A 19,833-nucleotide genomic window follows, 5' to 3' on the forward strand; every position below is an offset into this window, starting at 1 on the left:
AAACTTCACCTTTATTGTAGGTTTTCATGCAGTGTCAGGATGTGTAGAATACCATCAAGACGCTGTCTAGGGTTTCATTGCTAACTTCAGCATGACCGCTCATCATTGTTAGGACATCTAATTGATGGTCTTCCTATCGGCGCTCTCTGGAAGTCATCTTCCATGAGTAGCATGAAGACAATTTCCTAACAGTCCATCTGACGACGCTTTCAGGAGTCCCTGGGAAGCCATTTCCTACAAGCAGCGTCAGGACGTTCTTCTGACGGTGCACTTTAGAGTCTCCATTATCAAGCAACGTCAATATGTCTATCTGATGGTCCTCCTGAGTAGGCTATTGAAGTCATGCATTACGAATCACGTCAAGACGATTATGTAATGGTCTTGCTGATGGTAGTACAAAAACTCCAAATCTAAGCCTAACTTTTTACACCAAAACACTTAGATGATAAAAAGTCTACAACCCTAGTTTTGATCATCGAAATAAACAAATATCTAAAACTTAACAATCTCGTCCTTTGGCCACTTGGTGATAAAACCAAAATACATAAAAAAAAAAAAATTAAAAAAAAAATTAAAAAATTAAAAAAAAAAAAAAAAAAAAATTATAGGTAGATACAATTTATAACCCCAACCCCAGACTCTTAAAACATAACCAGACTTTGATTGATGGAAGAATGTTCTATCTGTTCCCTAAAATCACAAAGACAATTGATTACATGCATTGAGATTTGGAATCAATTCAACATTATCAACAACATCCAACACATTCTCAAAGCAAAATTTCAATGTTTATCAAAGACACAATTTACAAAATTTCATTCACATCTAATGAAGAATGAAGTATCATATACAACCAACAAAAAATGTGTCAATACATCCCATAGTAAAATAGTTAATGAATACAAGAGATATAAAGAAAAACAAAAGATACATCAAACTAAATAGTATCAACAAAAATAATTAATCTCCCCCTCAATATAAGCACCTCTCCCTAGTAGGTGTTCCAACTCGATATCCGCATTCTACCCCTTTTTGTCACAATGGACAACATGAAGAACTCAAGCGGCCTCGTTTGCATCTATGGGAGGTATAACCACATCAACTCCAACATTAGGAATTGCATAGACATATCCTAATCCTCATGCACATAATCATCATGCTCCTTCTCAAGTGCATGCTCACCCTCATCCTCTGGAAGGTCAATCTTAAGAATTGTCTTCACATCTACCTCTGCCTAGACAATCTTATTGGTGGCTGTAAGCACATCAATTTGAACCTATCTAAGGATAGATTCATATTTGGCCCCCACAGATTTCAAAATAACCAGTCACTCAAGAAAAAGATCAACAGTTTCACCGTCTTTGAGCCAACCCGGTCTACCACCACCTTAAGCTTCTTATCCACTGTGTCTATGCCCTCATCAAAATGTTTGCGATGTGCCTCAATAAGCTGCTGACTAAGCTGATCAAAGCGCTAGAGCAACTGCACCAGCAAAGATGCATCTGGTGTAGCTGGAGTAGAAGAAGAAGGTCCAGCTGTGTCAGCAACAACAGTAGGAAGAGAAGAAAGAGAAGGGTACTTATCAGAAGATCTGGAGGATTTACCAGAAAGCTGAGCCATGGACTTTGAAATTGTGCTTTTATCAATTGCAACTTGGTGAGTGATATGGATTAGTTGGACAAGGATAAACCAGTTTGGTGATAAGACCACCAAACAAAAGAGCGTTAGAGGCAATACATATGAGGAGGTGGATTGTAGTGCCCCATATTTTAATATCTGAATATAGTAGTCTTAATTTGGAATTTAAGACTAAACAATAATGCTTTAAATAGACAATAATGATTCTAGAGGAATTAAAAGGATTATAAGGATATTTACAGAGATCAATATTCATTGATATTTGAGGTCTTGATTTTATTCATGGAATATTTAGAGTGATAAGGAATTATTAGTTTGATGAATAAACATTATTGGGAAATTGAAATAAAGTAGTTTAGACAGTGATTAATTGACGAACGACTGTAAATAAATTTAGCTTCCTAGAATAGTAGGGAAACACCAATGAAATGATAAAAAAAAAATTGTCATTATAAATTCATACATGTTATACACACATGGTAAAAATATTGGATCAATTTGATTATGTTTATAACAGTGGTTTGTAGTCAAAAGGGGACCCAGTGAAATTGGTTTACCCTTAGAGAGTGTTGCCACTTAAAATAGGAATTTATGAGGATGTGATACTTTCTTAAGTTAAAGTAAACTTATGCCTAAAAAATTTGGGAGGAAGGATTACTAATTTTGCAATTGAAACTTTTTCCGAAAAAAGAAGTAAAAATGTGCTTGTTCCGTGGCTGGACCAAAAGTGTATGAGAAAAAAAAACCACGGAACAAGCACATTCCTATTGTAAGTGCGGCACACTCTGACGTTGCTCTAATTTGACCAGGGTCCCCTTTTGACGGCCAACCTGTCTTAGAAACACGAACCTCTATTCCAAGAAAGCCCATCCAACCAATAGGAGATACAATTGCATCTACTTGAGCATACAACATATTATCATATTGTAGGTTGGTCTATGGGTATATAATTCATGAGTTGGAATTAAACAGAACATAATCCAAAGAAATCCTATTTGGATTGTCCTTACAATCAAAAGATTGATACGCATTGATCCAAAAGGAAGCTTCAGTGTTCGACATGAATTGTACAAGTTCTAACATGGTACTATATATGTCTCTTTTAAAACTCTTGGCCGAAGGCAGATATGACTCTTCAAGAACCTCTAAAGAATTACGCATAAAGAATTAAATGTGTAAGTCTAGGCCAAACTCGACTAGAGCACCACGAATGCCAACCATGGAAGGGACAAGATACGTCAAAGTGAATTATCATCATGGGTGAAGATTTCATTTCTTACTACCATGCAAGTGATTCTAGTGGCAGGAAAATATGGCTTGATATGAGTGGTTACCCATTGAAGGGCTTGTAATGGGTCAATTAACTGAGCGAGCAATTCGTTTTCGACCATGACTACGATTTCAATGTTGGAATTGGCAAATGTGTCAAAACTTGAAGATTGGTGTCATAAATTCTTGTTTTAGTGAGTCAAATAGAGGTTAACAGATTGAGTAACTTCTCGGGCAGTGGAAAATTATTGCCCACTCGACCACAGTTGATTCCTAGTGATTTGACTCCTACAAAGCCAAAGTCTGTAGAAACAGAATAGGACTTCTCCTTTTAACTCGAAATGGAGATGAATCATTTCATGGTTTAGATTAAATTTCAAACCATCTAACAGTGTATATATTGCTTATTTTCCCACGTCATTTAAAAATTTTAAATGACGCGCCACAAAGTGTACCGTTAGATGTTACAAAATCTAACCTATACCAAGAAATAGTTTCTTTCCATTTCATTTGAAATGGATAAGATCCTACTTCATTTCTAAACACTTTAGCTTTCAAGGAGTAAAATTCCTGGGAATAAACTATGGTCAAGTGGGCAATAATTTTTCGTCGTTCTAGAAGGTACTTGATCCGCTAACCTCTATTAAACTCAATAAAAAAGGAATTTACGACACCAATCTTCATGTTTTGATCGCATTTTCCAATTCCAACGTTGAACTCGTAGTCACGGTCGAAAACAAATTGTTCGCTCAGTTAATTGACCAATTACAAGCCCTTCAATGGGTAACCACTCATATCAAGCCGTATTTTCCTGCCACTAGAATCATTGGCATAGTAGTAGGAAATGAAATCTTCACCCATGATGATAATACCCTTCGACATATCTTGTCCCTTCCATGGTCAGCATTCATGGTGCTCTAGTCGAATTTGGCCTAGACTTACACATTCAACTCTCTATGCCTAATTTTCTATAGGTTCTTATAGAGTCATATCTACCTTCGGCCGAGAGTTTTAAAAGAGACGTATATAGTACCATGTTAGAACTTGTACAATTCATGTCGAACATTGAAGCTTCCTTTTGGATCAATGCCTATCAATCTTTTGATTGTAAGGACAATCCAAATATGATTTCTTTGGATTATGTTCTGTTTAATTCCAACTCATGAATTATATACCCATAGACCAACCTACAATATGATAATATGTTGTATGCTCAAGTAGATGCAGTCGTATCTCCTATTGCTTGGATGGGCTTTCGTGGAATAGAGGTTCATGTTTCTGAGACAGCTTGGTCGTCAAAAGGGGACCTCGGTCAAATTGCAGCAACGTCAGAGTATGCCGCAACTTACAATAGGAATGTGCTTGTTCCGTGGTTTTTTTTTTCATTCACTTCTGGCCCAGCCACAAAACAAACACATTTTAACCTCTTTTTTCAGAAAAAGTTTCCATTGCAAAATTAGCAATCCTTCCAAAGTTAACGTCTTCTTCTTCTTTTTTTTTTTTAATTATTATTATTATTATTATTGTTATTATTATTATTTTATTGTAAGCACAATCCAAATAGGATTTCTTTGGATTAGGTTATGTTTAATTACAACTCAGGAATCATAGACCCATACATCAACCTACAAAATGATAATATGTTGTATGCTCAAGTAGATGCAGTTTTACTACCTATTGCTAGGATGGACTTTGGTGGAACAAAGGTTCATGTTTCTAAGAGTGGTTGGCCGTCAAAAGGGGAACCCGGTTAAATTGGTTCAACCTTAAAGAATTCCGGCACTTAAAGTAGGAATTTGGGAGGATATGATTCTTTCTTTATGAAGCTACTCACCCATAAGCTAAATTCATTGGAAAAAAAAAAAACACTCAAGGCCTTAAACTTTGAGAGGAGGGATTGCCAATTTTTGAAATGGAAACTTTTCAAACAAAAAAGGGAGGTTAAAACGTGCTTGTTCCATGGCTGGACTAGAAGTATAGGAGAAAAAAAAAATCATAGAACAAGCACATTCCTTTTGTAAGTGGCAGCATACTCTGAGGTTAATCTAAATGGACTGGGGTCCCCTTTTGACGGCCAACCACTACTAGAAACAAGAATCTCTGTTCCGCCAAAGCTTATCCTAGTAATAGGAGATACACTGCATCTACATGAGAATACAACATTTTATTGTATTGTATGTTGGTCTATGGGTCTATGATTCACGATTTGGAATTAAACAGAACAAAATCCAAAGAAATCTTATTTGAATCTACCTTATAAAAAATTAATGGATAGGCATTGATCCAACAGGAAGCTTTCGCGTTCGACATGAATTTTAGAAGTGCTAACATTGTACTATATATGTTGATTTTGAAATTCCTGGCCGAAGGCAGATATGACTCTTCAAGAACCTCTAGAGAATTAGGCATAAAGACTTGAGTGTGTAAGTCTAGGCCAAATTTGACGATCACCATGAATGCTGACCATGACCAAGACAAGATACATCAAAAGTGTATTATCATCCTGGGTGGAGAGTTCATTTCCTACTACTATGCCATTGATTCCAGTGGCAGGAAAATATGGCTTGATATGGGTTGTTTTCCATTGAAGGGCTTGTCTTGGGTCCATTAACTGAGCGAACAATTCGTTTTCGACTGTGACTACAATTTCAACGTGGGAATTGGCGAATGCGGTCAAAACATGAAGATTGGTGTCATAAATTCTTTATTTATTGAGTCTAAGAGAGGTTACCAGATTGAGTACCTGATCGAGCAGTAGCAAATTATTGCCCACTCGACCACAGTTGATTCCTAGTTATTCGACTCCTAAAAAGCCAAAGTCCGTAGAAACGGAATAGGATCCTCTCCATTTAACTTGAACTGGAGATGAACTATTTTATGGTTTAGATTCAAATTCACATCATCTAACAGTGTATCTATTACTTATTTTCCCAAGTCATTTAACAATTTTAAATGACAAGCTACAATGTTTACCGTTAGAGGCTACAAAATCTAATCTGTACCAAGAAATAGGTTTTCTCCATTTCATTTGAAATAGATAGGATCCAACCCCATTTCTAAACACTTTAGCTTTGTAGGAGTCAAATTACTAGGAATAAACTATGGTCGAGTAGGCAATATTTTTCATCGTTCTAGAAGGTACTTGATCTGCTAACCTCTCTTAAACTCAATAAAACAAGAATTTACGACACCAATCTTCATGTTTTGATCCTATTTTCCAATTCCAACGTTGAACTCATATTCACAGTTGAAAAAAAATTGCTCGCTCAGTTAATGGACCCAATACAAGCCTTTCAATGTGTTAAAACACATAGTAAACCGAATTTTCGTACTACTAGAATCATTGGCATAGTAGTAGGAAATGAAATCTTCACCCATGATGATAATACCCTTTTGACGTATCTTGTCCTAGCCATGGTCAACATTCATGGTGCTCTAGTCCAGTTTGGCCTCTAGACTTACACATTCAAGTCTCTATGACTAATTTTCTATAGCTTCTTCAAGAGTTATATCCACCTTCTACTGAGAATTTCGAAAGCAACGTATATAGTACCATTTTAGAACTTATATAATTCTTGTAGAACACCAAAGCTTCCTTTTGGATTAATGCCTATCAATTTCTTTCTTATTGTAAGCACAATCCAAATAGGATTTCTTTGGATTAGGTTCTGTTTAATTACAACTCAGGAATCATAGACCCATTCACCAACCTACAAAATGATAATATGTTGTATGCTCAAGTAGACGTATTTATACTACCTATTGCTAGGATGGGCTTTGGTGGAATAGAGGTTCGTGTTTCTAAGAGTGGTTGGCCGTCAAAAGGGTAACCTGGTTTAATTGGTTCAACCTTAAAGAATGCCAGCACTTACAGTAGAAATTTGGAAGGATATGATTCTTTCTCAATGAAGCTACTCACCCTTAAGCTAAATTCATGAAGAAGAAAAAAAACCTCAAGGCCTGAAAACTTTGAGAGGAAGAATTTTGATAATTTTTGCAATGGAAAATTTTTCAAACAAAAAAGAGAGGTTAAAACGTGCTTCGTCCATGGTTGGACTGGGAGTGTAAGAGAAAAAAAAAATCATGGAACAAGCACATTTTCTTTGTAAGTGGCAGCATACTCTGAGGTCGAACCAAGTTGATCGGGGTCTCTTTTTGACGGCTAACCACTGTTAGAAACAAGAATCTCTGTTCCACCAAAGCCTATCCTAGCTATAGGAGATACACTGCATCTACTTGAGCATAAAACATCTTATCGTATTATACGTTGGCAGATGGGTCTATGATTCATGAGTTGGAATTAAACAGATCATAATCCAAAGAAATCCTATTTGAATTGTACTTATAAAAAAAATAATGGATAGGCATTGATCCAAAAGGAAGCTTTTGTGTTCGACATGAATTGTAGAACTACTAACATGGTTCTATATACGTTGCTTTTGAAATTCCGGGCTGAAGGCAGGTATAACTCTTCAAGAACCTCTAGAGAATTAGGCATAAAGACTTAAGTGTGTAAGTTTAGGCCAAATTGGACTAGAGCACCATGAATGTTGACCATGACCAAGACAAGATATGTCAAGAGCGTATTATCATCCTGGGTGGAGATTTCATTTCCTACTACTATGGCATTGATTCTAGTGACAGGAAAATATGGCTTGATATGGGTGGTCACCTATTTAAGGGCTTGTATTAGGTCCATTAACTGAGCGAACAGTTTGTTTTCGACTGTGACTACAAGTTCAACGTTGGAATTGGTGAATGCAGTCAAAGCAAATGATTGGTGTCATAAATTCTTGTTTTATTGAGTCTAAGAGAGTTTACCAGATTGAGTACCTGATCCGGCAGTGGCAAATTATTGTCCACTCGACCACCATTGATTCCCAGTGATTTGACTCCTACAAAGCCAAAGTCTATAGAAACGGAATAGGATCCTCTCCATTTAACTTGAAATGGAGATGAACTATTTTATGGTTCAAATTAAATTTTACACCATCTAATAGTGTATCTATTACTTATTTTCCCACGTCATTTAACAATTTTAAATGACGTGTCACAATGTTTACCGTTAGAGGCTACAAAATCTAATCTATACCAAGAAAAAGTTTCTCTCCATTTCATTTGAAACGGATAGGACCCTACTCTATTTCTAAGCACTTTGGCTTTCTAGGAGTCAAATTACTAGGAATAAACTATGGTCGAGTAGGCAATAATTTTTCGTCGTTCTAGAAGGTACTTGATCTGCTAACCTCTTTTAAACTCAATAAAACAAGAATTTACGACACCAATCTTCATGTTTTGATCCTATTTGCCAATTCCAACATTTAGCTTGTATTCACGGTAGAAAACATGCTCACTCCATTAATGGACCCAATACAAGCATTTAAATGTGTAAAAACACATTAAGTTGTATTTTCTTGCTACTAGAATCATTGGCATAGTAGTAGGAAATGAAACCTTCACCCATGATGATAATACCCTTCTGACGTATCTTGTCCCAGCCATGGTCAGCATTCATGGTGCTCTACTCCAGTTTGGCCTATAGACTTACACATTTAAGTCTCTATGACTAATTCTCATTAGCTTCTTGAAGAGTTATATCCGCCTTCGACCGAGAATTTCAAAAGCAACGTATATAGTATCATGTTGGATCAATGCCTACCAATTTCTTTTTTATTGTAAGCACAATCCAAAAAGGATTTATTTGGATTAGGTTTTGTTTAATTACAACTCAAGAATCATAGACCCATACACTAACCTACAAAATGATAATATGTTGTATGCTCAAGTAGATGCAGTTATACCTCTTATTGCAAGGATGGGCTTTGGTGGAACAAAGGTTCGTGTTTCTAAGAGTGGTTGGCCATCAAAAGGGGACTCCGGTTAAATTTGTTCAATCTTAGAGAATACTAGCACTTAAAATAGGAATTTGGGAGGATATGATTCTTTCTCAATGAAGCTACTCACCCTTAAGCTAAATTCATTAAAAAAAAAAAATCAAGTCCTAAAAACTTTGAGAGGAGGGATTGCTAATTTTTGCAATGGAAACTTTTTCAAACAAAAAAGAGAGGTTAAAACGTGCTTGTTCCAAGGCTAGACTAGAAGTGTATGAGAAAAAAAAAATCACGGAACAAGCACATTCCATTTGTAAGTGTCGGCATACTCTGAGATCGATTCAAGTTGACCGGGGTCCCTTTTTGACGGCCAACAACTGTTAGAAACAAGAATCTCTTTTCCACCAAAGCCTATCCTAGCAATAGGAGATACGCTGCTTCTACTTGAGCATACAACATTTTATCGTATTGTACGTTGGTAGATGGGTCTATGATTCTCGAGTTGGAATTAAACAGAACATAATCCAAAGAAATCCTATTTGAATCGTCCTTATAAAAAAAATAATGGATACACATTGATCCAAAAGGAAGCTTTCATGTTCGACATGAATTGTTGAAGTACTTACATGGTACTGTATATGTTGCTTTTTAAATTCTTGACCGAAGGCAGATATGACTCTTCAAGCACCTCTAGAAAATTAGGCATAAAGACTTGAATCTGTAAGTTTAAGCCAAATTGGACTAGAGCACCATGAATGCTAACCATGACTGAGACAAGATACATCAAAAGCATATTATCATCTTGGGTGGAAATTTCATTTCCTACTACTATCCCGGTGATTCTAGTGGCAGGAAAATATGGCTCGATATGGGTTGTTTTCAATTCAAGGGATTGTATTGGATCCATTAACTAAGCGAACAATTTGTTTTTCAATCGTGACTATGAGTTCAACGTTGGAATTGACGAATGCGGGCAAAACATGAAGATTGGTGTCATAAATTCTTGTTTTATTGAGTTTAAGAGAGGTTTGTAGATCGAGTACCTTCTAGAACGACAAAAACTTATTTCAATTTAAGAGAGGTTAGTAGACCAATATCTAACGGCGTATATATTGATCATTTAAAGATTTTAAATGATTCACCACAATGTTTACCGTTAGATGCTACAAAATCTAATCTATACTAAGAAATAGTTTCTCTCCGTTTCATTTGAAATGGATAGGATCTTATTCCGTTTCTGACCTTAGCTTTCTAGGAGTCAAATTACTGGGAATAAACTATGGTCAAGTTGGCAACAATTTTTCACCGTTCGAGAAGGTACTTGATCTTCTATCCTCTCTTAAACTCAATAAAACAAGAATGTATGACATCAATCTTCATGTTTTGACCGCATTCGCCAATTCCAACGTTGAGCTCGTATTCACGATCGGAAACGAATTGCTCTCTTAGTTAGTGGACCCAATACAAGCCCTTCAATGGGTAACAACCTATATCAGGCGTATTTTCTAGCCACTGGAATCACCGGGATAGCAGTAGGAAATGAAATCTTCACCCACGATGTTAATACCCGCTTGACGTATCTTGTCCCAGGCATGGTCAGCATTCATGGTGCTCTAGTCCAGTATGGCCTAGATTTACACATTCAAGTCTCTATGCCTAATTCTCTAGTGGTTCTTGAAGAGTCATATCCGCCTTCAGCCGAGAGTTTCAAAAGCAACGTATATAGTACCATGTTAGAACTTCTACAATATAATTCATGTTGAACACCAAAGCTTCATTTTGGATCAATGCCTATCAATCTTTTGATTGTAAGGACAATCCAAATAGGATTTCATTGGATTATGTTCTGTTTAATTACAACTCATGAATCATAAACCCATACATCAACCTACAATATGATAATATGTTGTATGCTCAAGTAGATGCAGTTGTATTTCCTATTGCTAGGATGAGCTTTGGTGGAATAGAGGTTCGTGTTTGTTGAGACTGGTTGGCTCACAAGAGGACCCCGGTGAAATTGATTCAACCTTAGAGAATGCTGCTACTTACAGTAGGAATTTGGGAGGATGTGATTATTTCTATACGAACTTACCCACCCTTAAGACAAAGTCATTAAAAAAAAAAAAAAAAAAGGAAGAAAAAGAAGAAGAAGTTAAATGTGCCTTTTCCGTGGCAAGTTTAAGAACAGATAAATCTAACACTTGGTGGGAAACAGTGCTCTTAAAAAGGTGGATCCGGATTTTCAGACAATAAATTTTGAACTCTTTAACCACCTACTCAAACAGGTAAGTTTCATACGAGAACTCTCACATGTATGATTCAATTAATTGGATAACAAATTGTTGGAGGTACGTAACTAAACATTTATTAACTAACAAGCAAAGCATAATTAGCAGTTCAAGCTAAAAGTTTGCAGTACTTACTTCGCCGATGAATCACCTCCTGCAGATCTGCTACCTTATCCTGCAATAAACAAAGACATAAGTAATCACAATTGCTTCTTTGAAACAAATATAGAAAAATTATGACGGGAATAATAATTAAACCCAATTAAATAAATAAAAAAAAGGGATTTTTTTTGTTAGTTAATTATTATCATTTTTCAAAAATCCAACGTTGCCCTAAAATTAGACCTATATAGAACCATTTTTCTGACCGATCTGAATTGAGTGTCATCGATTTCTTTGAACCCCAGAACAGAACAAACTTCATATTAAACCTAAGTAACCCAAATCCAAAAGAAAAAGGCCTGAATCCCCAAAGTTTTAGACATAATCTTGCTTCTACGAATTTCCTAGAGAGTCGTAGAGAATTATGGCTTTCATTACCCTTTTTGTTAATAGAATTAAAAACCCAAAATTAATTATACGATAAAGTGGATGAAATCATATAACAAATAATATAATTCCTGCCTCATAATTATTTGTAGAATGGTGTCTGTTGCAGAATATAATCATACATGGACTCTTGCTGTTGACACTGTTAAGCATAATCAATTTTAACAATGTTTTCCCTATTTCTTTCACACACACACATATATATAATAAAAAAATAGGCAAGTTTAAGTCAAGTTGAAAATCATAAACTAACAAGAAGAGTCTGACAGAGATTAGACAGGATGCTGATTGTTGCCTTAAGCCGGCACTTTTCAAGAGCCTAAAGAGATGAAAATGTTAAAACATATTGTAAAGCAAACATCACAAAAATGATCCGGGAGACATTGTTATGCCGACACAGAGAGAGAGAGAGAGAGAGAGAGTTATTTGGAAGAGGAAAGAGCATATAGATATAATGATCGATATAGGAATGGAGGAAAATGAGGTAGGGATGGAAGGCAGTCGGTTTTCATGATTATATATATATAATAATAAAAAATTAATTTTAAAAAAAAAAAAAAAAAAAAAAAAAAAGGTTAAGTGAAGTCCACGTGATCCCAAGGGCCAAGACCCCTTGAGTTTGCTTTTGCTTTAACTGAGTCTAGCATGGAATAGGATGAAAAGGAGGTGGTTAGGTAAAAAAGTAGGACAAAATTGTTTCAACCTAAATGATGTTACTTAAATGCAGATGTGACTTACACAAATAATGTTCGTAAAACTAAAGGGAGTAATTGCAAAATCAGTTTAATTATGTGGTTGTTCATAATTACATTTAGCTTCATGTATTATAAAAAGTGGCTAAGAGCTCTTTGTGATAAGCAAAAAAAAAAAAAAAAAAAACACTTTAGGGTGGCCGAAAACCACCCCGATACCCTAGCCATTCCCGTTCCATTTAACTTCATGTATTATAAAAAGAGGCTAAGAGTTTCTTGTGGTAAGCTAAAAAAATAAATAAGTCCTTACACCAAACTTTTGTCTAAATTTTATAGTCTACTCTAGTTGAGTCAAACCAACTGGGTATGACCGTACGGGCCACCCGAAATTTTTTTATAGCGAGAAGAATAGAGCTATAGGGAGTTGAGAAGCAAGGTCGTAAGTAAATAAGATAGAAGAAGAGGTGAGAGGAGAAAAGAAAAGAAGATTTATAAGCCCAATTGTCTAATTTACAATGGTGGCCTGCAATAATTCACAGGCCAGAGATTCAAAACAAAATGAGAGAGAAGAGAGAACCAACACTTGTTCTTACTTTCCTTTTTGGCACAACCATTAATTCAATTAAAATTTGTGTCCTTTCACATATACTTCTGACAAAGCAACTTATCACTAGGCTTGGCAATTTTAACACGACCCACGAATCCGGCACGAACACGACACGAATATATAGGGTTTGGGTTTATGCTATAACCCGTTTATGACCCGTCAACCCGTTTATGACACTTTTATGACCCGTTAATGACACATTTATGACCCACCAACCTGTTTATGACACGTTTATGACTCATCGACCCGTTTATAATACATTTATGACGCGATAATTACATATTTTTTTACCAAATTAGCTAAATGAGTTGACACGCTAACCCGATGAGTTGACACGCCAACCAAATGGGTTAATACGGCAACCCGAATTGCCAAGCCTACTTATCACCACTCTTATAAATGAAGGAAAAAAAAAGAAAAGAAAATAAAAGAAAGGCAAACTTATCCATATATTGAAAGATTCCTAAATAAGCTAAAGGGTCAGTCAAAAGTTTGAATGCACATTATGCAAAGGAAAAGAACATGTGCAACGGCCACTTTTTCAGTACACCCTACACCCGCTTTAATAATGAATGATTCGCCGGTGACTCATTTAGTCATGTACATATTTTTATAGGGATAATTGTATCACTGATCTTTGAGATTGTCCTAAATTATAAATCACTCTCTGTGGTACAAAAAGTTCATGGACGGTCCATGTGATAAACTATAATTATGAATCACTTTCTGAACCCGTTTTTCGTCCACCAAGTTAATAGACTTTGTTCGTTTGTCACGTCATACCTAATAAGAAATCGACACGTGGCTTCCCCATGCCTAGGGCCACACCCAGACGTAACCGGGCCACCCTCGGTAGCCACTCCTTTGCTATTTTCAATTTTTTAAAAAAAGAATAAAATATTTTTTAAGTTTTATTTATTCATATTTTTTTATTGTAATGGACACGTGTCGATTTCTTATTGAGTATGACGTAACAAACTAATGGAATCTGTTAATTTGGTGGACGGAAAACTGGTTCAGAGAGTGATTCGTAATTGTAGTTTACCACAGGGACCCTTCATAAACTTTTTGTACCACAGGGAGTGATTTGTAATTTAGGCCAACCCCAAAGACCAATGGTGCAATTATCACATTTTCATATAATTAAGTTTCAAATTTACCATTAAATTTGTATAACCCATAAATTTAATGGTAAATTTGAAAAATGATATATGTAAGATATGTATTTATATCATTTCTAAAAAAAAATGAGATTAACCTTCGACAACATAAAAAGCTATTGAGTACAATAGCATGCCTAGTTAACACTTATCTTGGCTTAGTCTTCACAAGATCATAGTCAAATTTATATTCTAGTAACTTTGTTAAGTAGTAAAAAATGAGTATTATTATATAGTACACTTTCTTCTCATCATCTTATTTTATTAGGTTGATGTTGCAGTATTCAACCGTTCTCAAGATCAGTCATTGTTAAAAAAAAGGTAAGAAGCGATGAATACTATTAACCCCGTAAAATGAGAGTAATGTTTTATTTAAGTATTACTCGATAAAATAAATGAATGGACCAAGAGATAAGAATCCAAATAAAGAGAGAGTGAGATTATTGGACTTATTGATTGGGAAAGGTTGGTGCACTCCAGTCTTCTTTCCCCATGAAATGATAAAAACAAGCTTTTGCACATGGTCTCTCACTATGGACTTAATTGAACCGTGGAAATTAAACCTTTACAAGCACCAATTCACATGGCAAACATTCAAAATACACCAACCGACCTTAATTTGCCAGAATACATGCATGCTTGTTACACATACATGTACATGCATGTATGTGTTACTATGAATTGTGAGCATGCAGGAAAAGTTGTCTTCTAGTAAATAGTTCCAACATCATGCAGCGCCTGTGGTATGTGGTGGTAAACGTGCCCGTCCGCGGTCCGCCAATTAACCAATGTGCACTCAGGGTAACATAGCGATGGATCACCGCTTTCAAGTAAGCTTCCTTATGTGGTTGCGCCTTCTGTTAGCATAATATAAAATTAAATGCTAATTAATAATGTAAGCAGCGGAAAAATTGATCATAAATAGCTCCAGTCATTTTTCTCTCAAACGTATGAAGAAATCTATAGCAATAATTAGAAATTCTACAAAATAAATTTAGAGAGAATTTTCTGATCTATGCCTATCTAAAGTGCCGTACTGATGGAGTACGTACACAGACGGTATATTTATAGGCTAGATCAGGGACCTCTTCAACAATATTCACTATAAAAAAAAAAAAAAAAAAAAAAAACAGGTGTTTTGAGCTATTTTTTTTAGAGCCGTTTTAAAGCCTTAAAACGGCTCTAAATGTTTTGAGCCTTTTTTTTTTTTAGCCGTTTTCAAAATGACTCAACATATCGCGTATTAAAGTCTCGGTTTAAGCTGTTTTGGACTAAAACAACTCTAATTTGAGCCGTTTTAATAAAAACGGCTCAAACCGGTTTGAACCGCTTTTTAAAACGGTTTCAATTATTTAGAATCTTTTTGGTAAAAACGGCTCAAATAGGTTTGAGCCACTTTGGTAAAAATGGTTCAAACCGGTTTGAGCCGTTTTGGACCAAAATGATTCTAAATAATTGAAGTTGTTTTAAGGACCCTAAAACGGCTCTAATTTTATTTTATTTTTTTAAAAAAAAAAACCATTAATTTTTTTAGAGCCGTTTTAGGGTCCCTAAAACGACTTTAAATAAAAAATTTTACAAAAAAAAATAAATAATAATTTGGAGTCATTTTAAGGACTTTAAAACGACTCTAAATAAAATGAAATGAAAAAAAAATATATCAAAACCCCTTTTCAATACACTATATACATCCGATCAAGAATCCCTTTAGCCAAGAACAACACCAATGAGCTGGACTAAATGGCTACAACCACAAGCAGTCTAGCAACAAAGTTACAAAACACCACATAAACAAAACTCTGCTATGGCCAAACACAACAACAAACAAATTCAGTCTCTCCTTCTCCGTCTCACCCTCTCTCAGACTCTCTTCTCTCTATCTCTCAGTCTCACCCTCTCTCAAACTCTCTATTTTCATCTCTCTGGGTTTGGGTAAGAAAAGGAGAAACAAGAAGAAAAAGAAAAAGAAAGAAGAGAGAAAGGAGTTGCGTGGGGCAGTGGCTAGTGGGTACATTTTATAAGAGAAAAATAAAAATAAAAAAATGTTTGAAAAATTTTGAACAAAAAGATGAGGGGGCGCGCGGGACATGAAAAGAAATAAAAAATGTTTGAAAAATTTTGAACAAGAAGATGAGGGGGGCGTGCGGGACACGAAATTTTTGTGTCCCGCGCGCCTCCTCAAAACGACTTGGAGTCGTTTTGGGTGAAAACGACTCCTAATTGGAGTCGTTTTCGCCTAAAAGAGCTCCAACGAAAATAATCTTAAAAAAAAAAAAAAAAAAAAACTAAAAAAATATATTGTTTAAAAAACAAATTAAAGAAAAAAAGGAAAACAAATTTAAAACAAATTTTTGTTTAAAAAAAACTGAAAATTATGAAAAAAAAAAATTAAATAAACAAACGAAAAAAAAAAAAATTAAAACCAGTTTTTATTTATTTATTTTTTCTATAATTTTTTGTTATCTTATTTTTTTTTTAATTTTAATAATTTTATGAAGGGTATCTTTTGTTATTAGGGGAAACATTGACATTTTTTAATAATTTGAGGAGGGACATTGACACAATTGATAGTACCATGATCGATCACATAAATCGTACCACGATCCATCACATGATCGTACCACGATCGATCCAATAGATCGTACCACAATCGTGGTACGATTTATGTGATCGATCGTGGTACGATCTATGTGACCGATACTAGTACAATCATGTGATCGATCGTGGTACAATCATGTGATCGATCGTGGTACAATCTATGTGATGGAACATGGTATGATCTATGTGATCGATCGTGGTACGATCTATGTGATGGAACGTGGTACGATCATTATTATCGATTGTGGTAAGATTTAGGTGATCAATCGTAGAACGATCCATGTGATCGATCGTGGTACCATCAATGTGATCGATCATGGTACGATCTATGTGATGGAACGTGGTACGATCAATGTGATCGATTGTGGTATGATCTATGTGATCGATCATGGTACCATCATGTGATCGATCGTGGTGCCATCTATGTGATCGATCGTGATACAATCAATGTGATTGATCGTGGTACGATCTATGTGAGACTCTTTTTCTTTTCTTTTTTTGGTTTAAACGGTTGCAATTAGAGCTGTTTTGATCAAAATGGCTTTATTTCGAACCGTTTTTGTAAAAACGGCTTAAATTAGAGTCGCTTTAAAAACGGCTCTAATTGCAACCGTTTTAACGAAGAGCCGTTTTCACTAAAATGGCTCAAAATTATTTAGAGCTGTTTTTAAAAAAGCGACTCTAATTAGAGCTGTTTTTATTAAAACGGCTCAAATTAGAGCCGTTTTAACTAAAATGGCTTTAATTAGAGTCGCTTTTTTAAAACGGCTATAATTGGAGCAGTTTTAATTAAAAACGGCTATAACAAAAATGGCTCAAAAAGCCTTTTTTTTTTTTTTTTTTGTAGTGATTTGATGAGTGATGGCTGATTTTTCTCCTCCCATCAAGAAGAAAAATCAGCACATTATCAAGATAGATGATTCCCATGGTCTGCCTGATCTGTCATGATCAAATGCAGTTGAAATAAGTCATATTTACTAATGTAGGCCCGTAGTTGTCGGAAAACAACAAGGCAAAGCTGGATATTACGGTACTTAAAAGAATTGACAACATCCCAAGATCCTTTTTAGCCTAGCTCGATCTAACCAACACAAGCCTATATTGGCCTCATCCAAAGCTTAGACAAGTAGTCACAAGTGTTTCCCATGGATGTCGTAGTTAGTGGCGCCGGCCGTAACGGAGTCAGGTTTTATAACTTCTTGGGGTGAAACTTTGCTGATGCAGTTGATCGCGTCTCGGCAACCAACCCAGGAAATCTGTAAAGAAAAATGAAAGTATGCACTAAGGACCTTGCCTCACTATGATACTTAAGTGTGTGTATATATATATATAGAGAGAGAGAGTGAATGTTTCCCTGCCTATGCACCTTGGGAGTTATGTTGACGAGTATCTCAAATAAATCCCCAATGAGTCCCAAACTCCCATTCTATTATGAACGCTTGCCCTTTGTCCAGAATAACAGGGCAACGAGTAGGGGTGTGTGCAAGCGGTGTGGTTACTAACCGTTAATAACCACATAATCGTTTTAGGTCGATTGTGGTTAGTGATTTTAGAGATAGGCAAAATCGGTTAATAACCATTGACTGGTTTATAAATTATTATTATTGTTACTGTTCTTAATATATACATGAGTATGCATTAACCGTATCTACTTACATTAAAACTGATATCCGGATATGCGGTTAATGTGTTTTGATAACCGCATCCGCATGCGGTTATGCGAATAGTGGTTAGTTAAGATTAATAACTGTCCGCTTGTACAGGAGCCTAAATTTAGTTATAAGAGACTAAAATGGGTGTCAGCATGTGCAATGCACATGCACCACAGTGGTGCATTGGGTGCATGAGCGGAAGCGGGGAACCGACAAGGGTGGTAAAGAGGCGCGTTGATGGACGAGGTGGTGGGAGTCCGATAAATCTAACATCCAATACCAAAACAAAAAAGCATAAAAACTAAAGAACAAAGAAAAAACAGGAACACCGTGAACAAGAAGAACTTATTAGGAAGCGGAGAAGTGGGGGGCAAGGCGGGAGAGAGAGGTGCAATTATAAGTTTTACTATTCCTCTTACAATTAAGTAGTTAATCATTGCCCAAAAGTTATAAGTTTGTAAGTCCAACTTATACTGTACTCTCTCTTCACTCTTGCATATGTGGTTCTCGAGTAATGTTACAACGAGGACTAGAGTTTTTCTCATGTCCCTCCAAATGTAATGTGATTTTTAAAATCACTATTAAATTTGAGATAATCATTATTAAATTTTGATATAATAGTAATTTTAAAAACCACATGATATTTCAAATGACACAAAGAATTTTAGTCCTCCTTCTAGAATTACTAAGCGGTTCTCTATTGCTATGATATAATACTTTTTATTTTTCTTTTTCTTTTTTTTTTTTTCCTTTTTTTGTGTAATAGCTGCTATGATATAATACTTGCTTAGGGGCAAAAAAAAAAAAAAAAAAAGGATTGTAAAATAGATTTTGCACAAAGAAGGTAAGCAAAGAACTTTGAAAGCAATATGAATATTATTAACAACTACTTATCACCCTGCAAAAGAGGAAGAAACGACCCCAAGTCTTTTAAGCATATATTGCCATCCGATTGATTGACTATAGTTAAAAAAAAAAAAAACAAACAAACAAACAAAAAAATAGTTTTAAAAGAATCATTTCGTTTAGAACAACAAAATAAAATTGGGTTTGAGGAAAACAAAATGTGTAAGCCACACTAAAATTTCGAATCCTACAAAAAGCAATTGATGACAGACTTAAAACTGGATAAAGACTATGGAAGGCAAATGAAGATTAATATCCAGAACAAATTTATTTACTCTAATTGGTCTCCAGAACTAATGGCTCTCAACTTCCACTTACAAGCTGAATGGTAATAGAAAATGCAAAGTGCAATATATCATTTTCTTAACGTTTCTTTCACAATTCATACTACCTCTATGATGTTCGCCTCTTATGCCACATCACAGTTGATACATCCACATTAGATTTTCGAAATCGATGGCAAAGGTGAGGCACTATAATGGATCATCAAAAAACAAAGTAATAAAAAGATTCAACGAAATGGATTGGAAATAATTCGACTCGATGGAGTTGATCATTTTCTTTACCTGGACCAACATAGTTTATATGTGGGTTCAACATTTCTCTAGCTTTATTCCACAAAGATTATCGAGAATATGGTTAG

The 19,833-nt window shown here is 35.4% G+C and overlaps 8 pseudogenes; 4 read left to right on the forward strand and 4 right to left on the reverse strand.

The window, feature by feature from the left end:
• Positions 1-2,248: 2,248 nt before the first annotated feature.
• On the reverse strand, positions 2,249-3,328 carry LOC133876086 (glucan endo-1,3-beta-glucosidase 11-like; annotated as a pseudogene).
• A 13-nt stretch (positions 3,329-3,341) lies between these two features.
• Positions 3,342-4,661, forward strand: LOC133876088 (glucan endo-1,3-beta-glucosidase 14-like; annotated as a pseudogene).
• Positions 4,662-4,900: 239 nt separating this feature from the next.
• On the reverse strand, positions 4,901-5,846 carry LOC133876089 (glucan endo-1,3-beta-glucosidase 11-like; annotated as a pseudogene).
• Positions 5,847-5,859: 13 nt separating this feature from the next.
• On the forward strand, positions 5,860-6,845 carry LOC133876090 (glucan endo-1,3-beta-glucosidase 11-like; annotated as a pseudogene).
• Positions 6,846-6,988: 143 nt separating this feature from the next.
• On the reverse strand, positions 6,989-7,936 carry LOC133876091 (glucan endo-1,3-beta-glucosidase 11-like; annotated as a pseudogene).
• Positions 7,937-7,949: 13 nt separating this feature from the next.
• Positions 7,950-8,791, forward strand: LOC133876092 (glucan endo-1,3-beta-glucosidase 11-like; annotated as a pseudogene).
• Positions 8,792-9,027: 236 nt separating this feature from the next.
• Positions 9,028-9,858, reverse strand: LOC133876093 (glucan endo-1,3-beta-glucosidase 14-like; annotated as a pseudogene).
• A 13-nt stretch (positions 9,859-9,871) lies between these two features.
• Positions 9,872-11,740, forward strand: LOC133876094 (glucan endo-1,3-beta-glucosidase 11-like; annotated as a pseudogene).
• The last annotated feature ends 8,093 nt before the right edge of the window (positions 11,741-19,833 follow it).

Source organism: Alnus glutinosa, chromosome 8 (genome assembly GCF_958979055.1).
Source record: "Alnus glutinosa chromosome 8, dhAlnGlut1.1, whole genome shotgun sequence".
Taxonomy (NCBI): Eukaryota; Viridiplantae; Streptophyta; class Magnoliopsida; order Fagales; family Betulaceae; genus Alnus; species Alnus glutinosa.